Consider the following 15,813-nt stretch of genomic DNA (forward strand, 5'->3'; position numbering starts at 1 on the left):
TGATGAGAATCCCAATTTAATCTGTTGTTTCTGGTGTTTTATCCATTCCAATCATAATTCAACATTCCAATCAAATCTATTTGTTATTCCACAGTGTCTCTCCATGTGTTTTATTCTGTTGTATTCTCTCACAGTCTGTTTGATGATCAATGTTACATCTCACTCTCTGTTCTGGTGAAGATCAGAAGCAGTGATATCTGTTTACACCATCCACCAAGTCGGCCTGAAGATGTGCCTCTCCGATCATGTGGAGTTAGGAACATAGGAGCAGGAGACGGCCATTCAGCCCATCGAGCCTTCGACACCATTGAATATGATCATGGCTGATCATCCACTTCAATACCCTTTTCCCCACACTTTCCACATATTCCCTTATGTCATTTGTATTTAGAAATCTGTCAATCTCTGCTTTAAACATACTCAACGACTGAGCTACCACAGCCATCTGGGATACAGAATTCCAAAGATTCACAACCCTCCGAGTAAAGACATTTCTCCTCATCTCTGTCCCAAGGAGCTTCCCCCTTATTTTGAAATTGAGCCCCTGGTTCTCGACTCCCCATCCAGATGAAACATCTTAGCTGCATCTACCCTGACTGTCCTTTACATATTTCGTAGGTTTCAATGAGATCACCTCTCATTCTTCGAAACTCTGGAGAATACAGCCCCAGTTTTCCCAATCTCTCTTCATAGAACAGTCCCACCATCCCAGGAACAAGTCTGATGAACCTTCGTTGAACTCCCTCCATGGCAATAATATCCTTCCTAAGGTAAGGAGACCAAAACTGCACACAGTACTCCAAGTGCGGTCGAACCAAGGTTCAATACAATTGAAGCAAGAATTCACTACTCCTGTACTCAAATCCTCTTGTGATGAAGGCTAACATACTATTAGCCTTCCTAATTGCTTGCTGCACCTGCATGTTAGCTGTCAGTGACTTATTGACATGGACACCCAGGTCACCCTTATATTCTATACCTCAGCTAAGAAAGGAAAGGATTCCATATACCTGCTGAACCACCTTATTGACCAGTCCTGCTAACTTCAGGGATCTGTGGACATTCACTCCAACCTCCCTCACTTCCTCTGCACCGTTCAGTGTTCTCTCATTAATTGTGTATTCCTTTGCCTTTTTTGACCTCCCAAATGCATCACCTCACGCTTGTCCAATTTGAATTCCATCTACCACTTCTCTGCCCACCTGACCAGTCTATTGATATCTTCCTGCAGTAAACAGCTATCCTCCTCCCGATGAACAACACGGACAATTTTTGTGTCATCTGCACACATCTTGATTGTGCCCTCTACATTTATGTCCATATCATTAATATATACCGCAAAAAGCAGGGGACCTAGTTCTGAGCCCTGTGGAACACCACTGGAAACAGTCCTCCAGTTGCAAAAACACCTGTAACCAATTCCTTTTTGTTTCCTGCCACTGAACCAATTTTGTGTCCAGCTTGCTACATTCCCCTGGATCCCATGTGCTTTTATTTTTTTTAACCAGTTTGCCATGTGGGACCTTGTCAAAAATCTTGCTAAAATCCATGTAGATCAGATCAACTGCACTATCCTCATCAATCCTCCTTGTTACTTCTTCACAAACATTCAATCAAGATAGTCAGACAGGAGCTTCCCTTAACAAATCCATGCTGACGATACTTGATTAATCTGTGCCTTTCTAAGTGACAGTTTATCCTGTCTCTCAGAATTAATTCCAATAATTCGCCCACTATTGCTGTTAGGCTGACTGGCCTTTAATTATTTGGTCGATCACTCGCTTCCTTTTTCAACAATGGTGCAATGTTAGCAATAAAAACAAAAAGTGCTGGACATACACAGCAGGTCTGGCAGCATCTGTGGAGAGAGAAACAAAGTTAGCATTTCAGGTCAGTGACCTTTCATCAGAACAGAAACGTTAACTTTGCTTCTCTCTCCACAGTTGCTGCCAGATCTGCTGTGTATTTCCAATGCAACTAGTTTTTATTTCAGATTTGCAGCATCTGCAGAATTTTGCTTTTATTGCAGTGTTACGAGAACTCCAATCCTCTGACATCACACCCTTATCCAGTGAGGGATTGGAAACTGATGGTCAGACCATCCACTATTTCCTCCCTGACTTCTTTTTACAGCCTGGGGTACATTTCATCCGGCCCTGATGATTTATCCACTTTCAAGGATGCTAATCCCATTTATACTTCTTCTCTCCCTCAGTTTATCATGTTCAATACTTCACACTCCTCCTTAATTACAATATCTGCATCACCCCCCTCATTTGCGAAGACAGTAAAATATTCATTAATAAACATACCAACACCCTGACACATAGGTTACATTTTTAGGTCTTTGATGGGCCCTACTCTTTCCTCAGTTGCCTCTGACTGCAATGTATTGATGAAACATCTTTGGATTTGTTTTGATTTTGCTTGTCAATATTCTTTCATGATCTCTGTTTGTTCTTCATCGCTACTCCCAAATACCTCTAGTCATGTCAAAACACAACTTATCAGAAGGGGAATTTGAACCCACCCCTGCAGAGAGAATTGTGATCTGAATGAACCGTCTCAGACTGCTCGACCATCCTGACCACCCCATGTGTATGTTTAATGCTGACGAAATTATCCATTCATTGTGAAAGTATTTGTGAGATTGTGGAAATGTCTGGAAGAGGAAAGACCAGCGGGAAAGCTCGGTCCAAGGCCAAGTCTCGCTCCTCCCGTGCTGGACTGCAGTTCCCGGTGGGCCGTGTTCACAGGCTCCTGAGAAAGGGTAGCTATGTTGCGTGTGTGGGTGCCAGAGCCCAGGTCTATCTGACTGCTGTGCTCGAGTATCTGACCGCTGAAATCCTCGAGCTGGGCGGTAACGCGGCCCGGGACAACAGAGTAAATGGGTGGTTTTTGGTCGGCACAGACTCGGTGTTCCGAAGGGCCTTTTTCAGTGCTGAATCTCTCTGTGACTCTAGAGATGTGGATGCTCAATCATTGGGTATATCCAAGAGAGAGATCGATAGGTTTTTGGATACTAAGGGAATCAAGGGATCTGTGCTAGCGTGGTGAGATGGAGTTGATGTAGGAGATCAGCTGTGATCTTATTGAATGGCAGAGCTATTTCAATGGGCCGAATGGCCGTCTCCTATTTTTTATGTAAAGTTCCATTCCTCTCAGGGATTATTTTATTTTCAAAGAGAGAAATACTGCACACACTGGAAATCCGAATAATAACAGATTCTGGAAACACTCAGCAGTTCTCGCAGTATCTGTTGAGAGAGGAAGGGCGGAGCAATGTTTCAGGTCTATAGAAGGGTCACAGAACTGGACCACGAACCTGAGCTTCTCTTCTCCACAGTTGTTTCTGGACTGGCTGAGTGTTTTCAGTATTTTAGGCTTTTTCTTTTTGTATTTCATCCTTTTCCCATTTGACTATTTGCTGTGAAACTTTCGGCGTTGTGCTCAATTCTTTGTGTCGTTGTGTTTTCTTTATTTGAAGTAATGTAAATAGTTTCCTGAAATGAATTTGCCAAATGATTGGGCAAATTGTTACAACCAGTTTTTGAGCAAGTTCTCCACATGCACAGTGAAGGATTCCTTCACATTTGTGAAGACCATACAGGACTTGCATATCGATAGCAATGCCGTGTCCATGTGTCATTTGACATTGCTAGCCTATTCACCAATGTACCACTTCAGGAAGCCATAGATATTTGCACTGCAGTGCTATATCATGGCGATCTAGACCCGTCACCATTGTGTGAATCCGTATTCATTGAACTTATGAACTCGGCAACTTGCACAGTTGAGTTCAGCTTTATTGACACCATGTATCGCTGGTGTTGCCATGGGATCCCCTCTGGGCCCAGCTCTCACAAACATCTTTGTTGGATTCCATGACAAACCTGTTTTTAAGGGAATGACACCTAACCTCCGACCTCTTGCATATTTCCAATATGTCGATGATACGTTTGCTATATTTGAATCCGCAGCTGCATGAAATAACTTCCTTGCACGTCTTCATGGGCTCCATCCTACACTCAAATGCACCTTTAGAATGGAGCAGTCAAATGAGCTCCCTTTCCTTGATGTACTAGTTGAGAAATCTGCTAAGGGGTTTTCTACCACGGTCTACCACAAACCTACCTTCACTGGTCAATACACACGTTGGGATTCTTCCAGTTCCACGCGCTCTCAGATTGGTCTTATCGGCAACCTCATAAATAGGGCTGAGCCATTTGCTCTCCATGCAAGCTTGATGCTGAAATAGGGCGAATCAAAGGAATCCTGCATTACAATGGCTACACTCATCAGATCATTTCTATCTGTATATCACACAAACTTATAAACGGGCTGAACACGTCATTATGAGCCCTAAAAAGTACCCATTCTCCCTCAAATTACCCTGGAAGGGTAATTTATCCCCAGTATTTCAGTAACAGGTGAAGCGAGCTGTTTCCTGCTGTTACGATGCAGGAGCAACAAGTGTGGTGTTCACCACTAACAGGATGCTGCTGTCAAGCAAAAGAGACGTCCTGCCTATCACACAAAGAAGTAACGTGATATATGAATTTCAATACCAGTGTGATGCTCGGTTTCTAGACCGCACATCCTGAGACTGGCGGATTGTGTCAAATAACATGACCCTTCCGCTGTTCGCAATGGGCCCTACCCAACCAACCCATGCTTGCAAAACCCAAAACACAGTATCCAACATGAGATGTGATTCCACAATCGGACAACATTTGCTAAATAATTCTCAGTGTGCTAAGAATTACACTGACAACCAACTTAAGACTGTCAGTCGGGCTCACAGTGTGGTGCACTGGTGTGTCCTGTAAGCTGCATATATTAATACACAGGGCCCTGTTCTTTGCAGACAGAAAGAACACGCACACACATTGTGCCTGATTCAGGTAAACAAATTAAGTGACAGCCATTCACTGGCTCATTCCTCAGGGCAATGCCCTGACCAATCAGAGTCAAGCTGCCTGGTTTAAACTTCAAACAAAGCTGGACAGTTATCTGTCAGTTACCATAAACTGGTGCATTCTGAATGGCAATGCCTCGACCAATCAGAGTTCACTTGCCAACCAATCAGCACTCTATTCTCATACAGAAGAAAGTTGTTGTTTTCCTTTAAATTGGTATTCTTGTGGATTGCCCTGCTGAGTGCAAGACGAAAACAACTGGCTACCAAAGTCTGGACGACATGTCACTATTTTCACGAAATGATTACTTTTATTTTCAATATAAAAATATAAAGCAATATGAGTGCAGCATTTACAGACAAATTCTATTACCTCACATTGCCTGATTCTTTCACACTGACAGACTATGTGAACTCCTGTCCCGATTTTGCAGTTCTCACTTCCAGTTAGCAAATGTCAGCAATCTGTGATACAGTGCAGTTTACAGACCAGACCGTCAAACATAACATGCAATAATTGTTCAGCTTATGTTGGACTGGTGGGATTTAGAAATACTAGGAATTGAGATGAGCTGTTATTGTATTTAATTGTTTGTTTCATGGGATGTGGACGTCGCCAGCCAGGCCAGCATTTATTGCCCACCCCTAATTGCCCATGAGAAGGTGGTGGTGAGCTTGTAGGGTACAGAGGGACATAGATAGGCTGCAGAGCTGGGCTGAGAGATGGCAAATGGAGTTTAATGCGGAGAAGTGTGAGGTGATTCACTTTGGAAGGAGTAACAGCAATGCAGAGCACGGGGCTAATGGGAAGATTCTTGGTAGTGTAGATGAGCAGTGAGATCTTGGTGTCCAGGTACATAAATCCCTGAAGGTTGCTACCCAGGTTAATAGGGCTGTTAAGAAGGCATATGGTGTGTTAGCTTTTATTAGTAGGGGGATCGAGTTTCGGAGCCACGAGGTCATGATGCAGCTGTACAAAACTCTGGTGAGGCCTCACCTTGAGTATTGCGTGCAGTTCTGGTCACCGCATTATAGGAAGGATGTGGAAGCTTTGGAAAGGGTGCAGAGGAGATTTACTCGGATGTTGCCTGGTATGGAAGGAAGGTCTTACGAGGAAAGGCTGAGGGACTTGGGGTTGTTTTCGTTAGAGACAAGGAGGAGGAGAGGTGACTTAATAGAGACATACAAGATAATCAGAGGAACCTTTTTCCACAGATACTGCCAGACCTGCAGAGTGAATCCAGCATTTCTTGTTTTTGTTTCAGATTTCCAGCATCCGCAGTATTTTGCTTTTAAGATAATCAGAGGGTTAGATAGGGTGGATAGTGAGAGTCTTTTTCCTCGGATGATGATGGCAAACACGAGGGGACATAGCTTTAAGTTGAGGGGTGAAACATATGGGACAGATGTCAGAGTTAGTTTCTTTACGCAGAGAGTAGTAGGGGCGTGGAACGCCCTGCCTGCAACAGTAGTAGACTCGCCAACTTTAAGGGCATTGAAGTGGTCATTGGATAGACATATGGATGAAAATGGAATAGTGTAGGTCAGATGGTCGGCGCAACATCGAGGGCCGAAGGGCCTGTACTGCGCTGTAATGTTCTAATTCTGATTCTAATTCTAATTCTAATTCCTTCTTGAACCACTGCAGTCCATGTGGGGTAGGTATACCCACAGTGCTATTAGGAAGGGAGTTCCAGGATTTTGACCCAGCGACAGTGAAGGAATGGCGATATAGTTCCAAGTCAGGATGATGTGTAGCTTGGAGGAGAACTTTCAGGTGGTGGTGTTCCCATGCATCTGCTGCCCTTGTCCTTCTAGGCGGTAGAGGATGCAGGTTTGGAAGGTGCTGCCTGAGTAGCCTTGGTGCATTGTTGCAGTGCATCTTGTAGATGGTACACATTGCTGCCAATGTACGTCAGTGGTGGAGGGAGTGAATGTTGTGGATCGGGTGCCAATCAAGCATGTTCCTTTGTCCTGGATGGTGTCGAGCTTCTTGAGTGTTGTTGGAGCTGCACCCATCCGGGCAAGTGGAGAGTATTCCATCACACTCCTGACTTTTGCCTTGTAAATGGTGGACAGGCTTTGGGGAGTCAGGAGGTGAGTTACTCACCGCATGATTCCTACCCTCTGACCAGCTCATGTAGTCACACTATTTATAAGGCTACTCCAGTTCAGTTTCTGGTCAATGGGAACGCCCAGGAATTTGATAATGGGGGATTCAGCGATCGTAATGCTGTTGAATGTCAATGGGAGATGGTTAGATTCTCTCTTGTTGGAGATGGTCATTGCCTGGTACTTGTGTGGCTTGAATGTTACTTGCCACTTATCAGCCCAAGCCTGGATATTGTCCAGGTCTTGCTGCATTTCTGCACAAACTGCTTCAGTATCTGAGGAGTCGCGAATGGTGCTGAATTTTGCAATCATCAGCGAACATCCCCACTTCTGACCTTATGATTGAAGGAAGGTCACTGATGAAGTAGTGAAGAAGGTTGAGCCGAGGATACTACCCTGAGGAACTCCAGCAGTGATGTCCTGGAGCTGAGATGATTGACCTCCAAAAATCATAACCATCTTCCTTTGTGCTCGGTATGATTCCAACCAGTGGAGAGTTTTCCTCTTGATTCCCATTGACTCCAGTTTTGCTGTGGCTCCTTGATGCCATACTCAGTCAAATGCTACCTTGATGTCAAGGGCAGACACTCTCACCTCACCTCTTGAGTTCAGCTCTTTTGTCCTTGTTTGAACCAAGGCTGTAATGACGTCATGAGCTGAATGGCCCTGGCAGAACCCAACTGAGTGTCACTGAGCAGGTTATTGCAAAGCAAGTGCTGCTTGATAGCACTGTCGATGACATCTTCCATCACTATACTGATGATTGAGAGTAGACTGATGAGGCAGCAATTGGCTGGGTTGGATTTGTCCTGCTATTTGTGTACAGGACATACCTGGGCAATTTTCCACATTGCCGAGTAGATGCCAGTGTTGCAGCTGTACTGGAACATCTTGGCTAGGGGCGCGGCAAGTTCTGGAGCACAGGTCTTCAGTACCATTGCCGGAATCTTGTCAGGGCCCGTAGCCTTTGCTGCATCCAATGCCTTCATTCGTTTCTTGATTTCACCCGGTGTGAACTGAATTGGCTGAAGACTGGCATCTGTGATGCTGGGGACTTCAGAAGGAGGCCGAGATGGATAATCCACTCGGCACTTCTGGTTGAAGATCGTTGCAAATTCTTCATCCTTGTCTTTTGCACTGATGTGCTGGGCTCCCCCATCATTGAGGTTGGGGATCTTTGTGGAGCCACCTCCTCCTGTTGATTGTTTAATTGCCCAACACCATTCATCATTGGGTGGGGCAGGGTGTAGATCTGATCCGTTGGTTGTGGGATCACTTAGCCCTGTCTATTACATGCTGCTTCTGCTGTTTGGTAATGCAATTAGTCCTGTGTTGTAGCTTCATCAGCCTCACGCCGCATTTCAAGGTATGCCTGGTGCTGCTCCTGGCATGCCCTCCTGCACTCTTCATTGAATTAGGGTTGATCCACAAGCTTGTTGGTAATGTTAGAGTGGGGGAATATGCCGGGCCATGAGGTGACAGATTGTGGTTGAGTACAATTCTGCCGCTGCTAATGGTCCACAGCACTTCATGGATGCCCAGCTACGCATTGCTAGATCTGTTCAAAATCTATCCCATTTAGCACAGTGGTAGTGGCACACAACACAATGCAGGGTATCCTCAATGTGAAGACGGGACTTCATCTCCACAAGGATTGTGCAGTGGTCACTCCGACCAATACTGTCATGGACTGATGCATCTGCGGCAGGCAGATTGTTGAGGATGAGGTCAAGTATGTTTTTCCCTCTTGTTAGTTCCCTCACCACCTACTGCAGACCCAATCGAGCAGCTATGTCCTTTCGGACTCGGCCAGCATGGTCAGTAGTGGTGCTACCGAGCCACTCATGGTGATGGACATTGACATCCCCCAGCCAGACTACATTCTGCGCCCTGTTCCACCTCAGTGCTCCCTCCAAGTGGTGATCAACATAGAGGAGTACTGACTCATCAGCTGAGGGGCGGGGAGAGGGGGTGGTTGGGATGGGGTGGTAGGTGATAATCAGCAGGAGGTTTCCTTGCCCATGTTTGACCTGATGCCATGAGTTAGCCCAAACATTAGTTACACCATTATGCCAAATCAGTCGGTCTGTTGCCCTGCACATGTCAGTGAGAATCATTCTCAGCGCTCAGAACTCCCAGAAAAAGTAAAGTGGAAAAATGTCATTTCATAACCCAAAGGCTCTTTTCAGAACCACCCACAGTCTCTGTGAAAGGATTAGTTCCTGTCAGGAGGGAATCAGAGATGGAGTTATTGTAACAGTGGATTGATCAGTTTCTCATCTGATGAAAGGTCACTGACCTGAAACGTTAACTCTGCTTCTCTCTATACAGATGCTGCCTGACCTGCTGAGTATTTCCAGCATTTCTTGTTTTCATTATGGCACAGAGTTCCCTTTTCAAACTTACAGAATTAACCACAATAATGTACTCTGAGATTCAAGTTAAATATCAGCCCAATATTGACACACGTTATGAGTTTATAAGTTTCAGTATTAATTCCCATAGTGCATCCTGACATATACATTAGATATAACATAACATCAGAACAGAAGAAATAGGAGCAGGAGTAGGCCATTCGGCCCCTCAAGCCTGCCCTGCCATTCAGTAAGATCAGGGCTGATCTGCCCCAGACCTCAATTCCTCTTTCATGCCAGCTCTTCATTGCCCTCAACTCTCCAATATTTCAAAAATCTATCTACTTCCTCTTTAAATACTTTCAGTGATCTAGTCTCCACAACTGTCTGGGGTAGATAATTCCAGACATTCACTACCCTCTGAGAGAAGAAATTCCTTTGCATCTCAGTTTTAAATGAATGTCCCCTTATTCTGTAACTATGTCGCCTAGTTTGAGATTCCCCCACTAGTGGAAACATCTTCTCAACATCGACCCTGTTCATAAAAACAAGAAATGCTGGAAATACTCAGCAGGTCCAGCATCTGTGAAGAGAGAAGCAGAGTTAATGTTTCAGGTCAGAGACCCTTCTTCACCCTGTTAAGCACCCTCAGAATCTTGTTCGTTTCAAAAAGATCACCCCTCATTCTTCTGAACTCGAATGAATAACCTGTTTAGCCATTCTTGATAAGTCAACCCCTTCATCTCAGAAATCAGCTGAGTGAATCTCTTTTGAACTCCTCCAATGCCAGTACATCCTTTCTTAAGTCTAAATCTCAAGTGTGATATCAGATTGAGAGAATCTGAAAGATAGCATAACCTGAGATACAAACTGAGAATTCAGTTTAAAACTCCCCCGGATTGTGAAACTAAAAGATACAATAGCAATTTAATTTGTATAGACTGTGCATTGGATCACATTCCAGCCCTCATACAGTATCAGACTGGAAGATACTGTAGCAATTCCATTAGTGCAGACTCAGCTCTACATTACAGAGCAGGGAACATATTTAAACAACCGGGAACACTTTTACACAAGATGGATCATATTTACAGAACTGAGAAGATCTTTACCCAACAGGGAACCATTTTACACAATAACAGAGAACATCTTTACACAACAGCGAATATAGTTACACAACAGAGAACATATTACACAGCAGGAAAAATATTTAAAAAACACAGGGGACATCTTAACACAATAGAGAACACGATTACATAAATCATTGGTCTCTTGCTGTCTCTTGCTGGTTTTCTGTGTGTCTTTCTCTGTCTGTTCCTTTCTGGGTCCTGATAATCTCTTCCTGGTTTTCTGTGTGTCTTTCTCTGTCTCCCTCATTGTCGGTGCTGTTACTCAGTGTCCTTGTGTCATTGTGCAATGAGGGTGAGTCCGTCAGCACGTGTGTTGCTGAGTCTGGGATTCTTGAGCATTCAGAAGACAATTCTATTTTGCTAAAAACATTGGGGAAATGAACATATTTCACTAATAGGCAGATAAATCTTAAAACAGTAGTTAGCAGTGTGGCGCAGCGGAAGCGTGCTGGGCCCGTAACCCAGAGGTCAATGGATCGAAACCATTCTCTGCTATTTATGTTCGGTCGTAACACAAACAGTTCACTTTTAAAACATCATAACAAGATTCTTCCTCAGGCACTCCATTGCAATCAGCTTTTTTCTTCTAGTGAACACATCAATCAGTAACAACTCACTTTTGCTCACACGAACACAAGCTGCACAAACTGCAAACACGGACCAGCCGAGTCTCTCCCACTTTGTCAACCCCTTCCTGCAGAGCCTCGTCTCCACCACCAGATGGTGATGTTGGCCACAATACAACCAGGACAAATGGTCACAGTGAGGAGGCGGTCAGTAACAGAAAATAAAACAATAACAGGGAAAACCTTTACACAACAACAGGGGACATCTTTACACAACAGAAAACATATTTACACAACAGGAAATACCTTCAGATAACAGGGAGAACACAATCATACAAATACATTGGGGAGACCAAGCGCAGACTGGGTGACCGCTTTGCGGAACATCTCCGCTCAGTCCGCAAGCAGGACCCTGAGCTTCCGGTTGCTTGTCATTTCAACACTACCCCCTGCTCTCATGCTCACATCTCTGTCCTGGGATTGCTGCAGTGTTCCAGTGAACATCAACGCAAGCTCGAGGAACAGCATCTCATCTACCGATTAGGCACACTACAGCCTGCCGGACTGAACATTGAGTTCAACAATTTCAGAGCATGACAGCCCCCCATTTTACTTTCATTTTTAGTTATTTTTTCTTCCTTTTTTTTCCATTCCTTTTTACATTTTTTACAATCTTTTTTTGCATTTATTTCATTTCATCTTAGTTTGTTCAGTTTGCTTACCCACTGTTTTTTTCAGGTTGTTTTTCTTCAGGTTTGCACTTGCTGCTGTTCAATATTCAGTGTATTCACACCTAATCTGTACTAATGATTTGTCTTTCAACACACCATTAACATATTGTTTGCCTTTTCTCCGTGACCTTTTGGTCAGCGATGTGGCCCGGTCCAATCTGCACCTTCTCCTTTGTTATCTCTTGCCCCACCCCCACCTCACTTGTTTATAATCTGTGACTTTTCTAATATTTGTCAGTTCCGAAGAAGGGTCACTGACCCGAAACGTTAACTCTGCTTCTCTTTCCACAGATGCTGCCAGACCTGCTGAGTGATTCCAGCATTTCTTGTTTTTGTTTCAGATTTCCAGCATCCGCAGTATTTTGCTTTTATTACAATCATACAAATGCCTTGTTTCGCCATCTCAGTCTTGTCTCTCTCTCTGTCCCTCACTTTTGCTTCCTCACAGTCTATTCTTGGTTTTCTGTGTGTTTTTCTCTCTGTCCCGTTGTCGATGGTGTTACTCAGCGTCCTTGTAACATTGTGTAGCCAGGTTGAGCCTCCCAACACCTGTGTTGCTGTAATAAAAACAGAAAATGCTGGAAATGCTCAGTAGGTCTGGCAGCATCTGTGCAGAGAGAAACAGTTAACAGTTCAGGTCTGTTTCCTTAGCTCACATTAACTTTGTTTCTCTCTCCACAGATGCTGCCAGACCTGCTGACTATTTCAAGCATTTTCTGTTTATGTTTCAGATTTCCAGCATCCGCAGTATTTTGCTTTTGTACGTGTGTTGCTATGTCTGGGACTGTTTGAGTGCAATGCTATTGCTTTATAAACAGCGTTGAAACAAACATTTTTCTCGCTAACACACAGCACTAATACACAGCTGGATATAAACAGCAGCCTGCAGCAGAGGGGGCAGTGGAAGTTTATTAACACAAATAATTCACCAACACAATATTTACTGCTGCCCACAATCACACCACGCTTCATATGAACACGTTTTACTCTTTATTTACATCAACTTCTTCCTTCCAGTAAACACTTCAATTTGGAACACAGCTTCCAAATCACCTTTCTTCACAAACCCGAACACACACCAGCCCAGACTTTCCCCTTTCTGTCAACCCATTCCTGCATCACTGCCTCTCCACCAACAGTTGTCGCTAGAATCATACAATCATAGAATGGCTACAGCACAGAAGGAGGTCGTTCGGCCTGTCGAACCCGTGCTGGCTCTCTGTCAGAGCAACTCACCTCGTCTCACTCCCCAGTCAGTTCAATTTTGGTGGTGGGAAAACTTCTCGAAAGAATAATTCGGGACAAAATTAATAGTCCCATGGACAAATGTGGGTTAATTCAAGAAAGCCAGCATGGACTTCTTCAGGGAAAATCATGTTTAACTGTCCTGCTGGAGTTTTTTTAATGAGGTAACAGAGAGGGATGATGAGGGCAATGCTGTTGATGTGGTGTACATGGACTTTCAAAAGGTCTGGCAGCATCTGAAAGGTCACTGACCTGAAACATTAACTCTGTTTCTCTCTCCACAGATGCTGCCAGACCTGCTGAGTATTTCCAGCACTTTTTGTTTATATTTCAGATTTCTAGCATCTGCAGTATTTTGCTTTTATTGACTTTCAAAAGGAGTTTGATACAGTGCAACACAACAGACTTGTGAACAAAATTATAACTCATGGAATAAAAGGGACAGTAGTAACATGGACATGGAATTGGCTGAGTGACAGGAAACAAAGAGTAGTGATCAATGGATGTTCTTCAGGCTAGAGGAAGGTTTGTAGTGGAGTTCCCCAGGAGTTAGTGTTGGGACCCTTGCCTTTCCTGATATATATTAATGACCTAGACCTTGGTGTACAGGGCAGAATTTCAAAGTTTATGGATGATACGAAAATTGGAAGCATTGTGAACTGTACGGATGATAATGTAGAACTTCAAAAGGACATAGACAAGTTGGTGGAATGGGAGGACAGATGACAGGTGAAGTTCAATGCAGAGAAATGTGAATTGATTCATTTTGGTAGGAAGAACATGGAGAGACAATAAAGAATAAAGGGTACAATTCTAAAGGGGGTCCAGGAGCAGAGGGACCTGGGGGTATAAGTCATTGATTGAGAGAACGGTTAATAAAGCATACAGTATCCTCGGCTTTAGTAACAGAGGCATAGAGTACAAGAACAAGGAGGTCATGTTGAACTTGTACAAGACACTAGACTCAGCTGAAGTACTGCGTCCAGTTCTGGGTGCCACACTTTAGGAAAGATGTGAAGGCATTGGAGAGATTACGGAAAAGATTCATGAGAATGGTTCCAGTGATGAGGAACTTCAGTTATGAAGATTGATTGGAGAAGTTAGGATTGTTTTCCTTGGAGAAAAGAAGGCTAAGAGGAGATTTCATAGTGGTATTCAAAATGATGAGGGGTGTGGACAGAGTGGATAGGGAGAAACTGTTCCCACTTGTGAAAGGATCGAGAATGAGAGGGCACAGATTTAAAGTAATTGGTAAAAGAAGCAAAAGCAACATGAGGAAAAATGTTTTCACACAGCGAGTGGTTAAAGTATGAACTGCCTGAGAATGTGATGGAGGCAGGTTCAATTGAAGAATTCAAAGGGGAATTAGACTGTTATCTGAAAAGGAAGAATGTGCAGGATTATGGGGAGAAGACGGGGAAGTGACATGAGGTGAATTGCTCATTTGGAGAGTCAGTGCAGACATGATGGGCCAAATGGCCTCCTTCTGTGCAGTAACAATTCTGTGATTCTGTGATTCCAATATTCAAGTCATTTCTATATATGGTGGTCCTGACACTGACCCTTGTGGACATCACTGTTCACCATCTTCCATTCTGAAAAACAACCAAATATCACAACTCACTTTTTTTGATGTTTCCCACCTTTTTTAATCTAAGCAGCTACTGACGCTCCTATTCCAAGAGCCTCAGTTTTGTTACCCAGCATTTTATGCGGTAGTTTGTCAAACGCTTTCTGAAAATGCATATAGACAACATCCATTGCTTTCCCTTCATCAACCTTTTCTGTTATTTCATCAAAAAATCAGTTATTTATTAATAGATGCAGCACTATCACAGGCCCTTCGGCCCATCAAGTCTGTGCCGACCAACAACCACCCATTTATACTCATCCGACATTAATGCCATATTCTCGACCACATCCCCCACCACCGACAAACACTCGGGGCAATTCACAACGGTCAATTTCCCTATCAATCTGCAAGTCTTTGGGTGTGCGAGGAAACCCACGCAGTCACATAGAGAACTCAAACTGCGCACAGACATTCGCCAGAACTGAACACGGGTCGCTGGAGCTGTGAGGCTGCGGTGCGAAACAGTGATCGCCCAAAATGACCATGGCAGGATTCGAACCTCCAATCTTCTGATAACTTTGTTAAATACACCGAAGTCAGACGCCTTATCCATTAGGCCACACGGCCAATAATGAATAAGTGGATAGGTGCTGAACCTCTCAGTTTTCGGTCTACCCAAACCAAGTTCAAGGCCTGAATAATGAACTGATTGCCTCATTAGTTCTGTGAATAATACAATGATTTAATAGACAAAGTTTTGAAACATTCCTGCCCATAAATCTTGATAACAGAGAGTGTGTGGATCTCCTGACTCAGAATGTTTAATGGATACAGTCCTCAGATCCGACAAGGAACCCCTGAACATCCACAGTTTAGACAGTGTGGATGAGGAAATGTAAGAGCCGGGAGCTGAAACTCAGGGACGGCCGAGCTCTCCTGTCATTGAGCTTGTGTGTCTGCTCTGCTCGCCGCACTTCCGGCTCTACTTTGTTTCCAATGAAGAGATGAAAAGGGCCGTTCGGTTTTCCTTTCACTGACAGCGTGTTTCACTCGGGTTAATATAACCCGGGACTTTTGCTGCTGAAATGAATTCTGCAAGGTCCCAGCAAAGACACCGGCTCCCTCCTTTCTCCCCTCTTTCTATCGGATTGTTTTACCAGGAGGGGCTCAATAATAACAAACCC

At 44.0% G+C, this 15,813-nt stretch overlaps 2 non-coding genes across 2 annotated transcripts; one reads left to right on the plus strand and one right to left on the minus strand.

Annotated features, from left to right (window-relative positions):
- The first annotated feature begins 10,937 nt into the window (after positions 1 to 10,937).
- On the plus strand, positions 10,938 to 11,009 carry trnat-cgu (transfer RNA threonine (anticodon CGU)). Its single transcript has one exon. It is a non-coding gene; the product is annotated as a tRNA-Thr (tRNA).
- A 4,158-nt stretch (positions 11,010 to 15,167) lies between these two features.
- Positions 15,168 to 15,256, minus strand: trnar-ucg (transfer RNA arginine (anticodon UCG)). Its single transcript is given in 2 exon segments — positions 15,168 to 15,203; positions 15,220 to 15,256. It is a non-coding gene; the product is annotated as a tRNA-Arg (tRNA).
- Positions 15,257 to 15,813: the final 557 nt, after the last annotated feature.

The sequence above is a fragment of the Heterodontus francisci genome, unplaced genomic scaffold (assembly GCF_036365525.1).
Source record: "Heterodontus francisci isolate sHetFra1 unplaced genomic scaffold, sHetFra1.hap1 HAP1_SCAFFOLD_221, whole genome shotgun sequence".
Lineage (NCBI taxonomy): Eukaryota > Metazoa > Chordata > Chondrichthyes > Heterodontiformes > Heterodontidae > Heterodontus > Heterodontus francisci.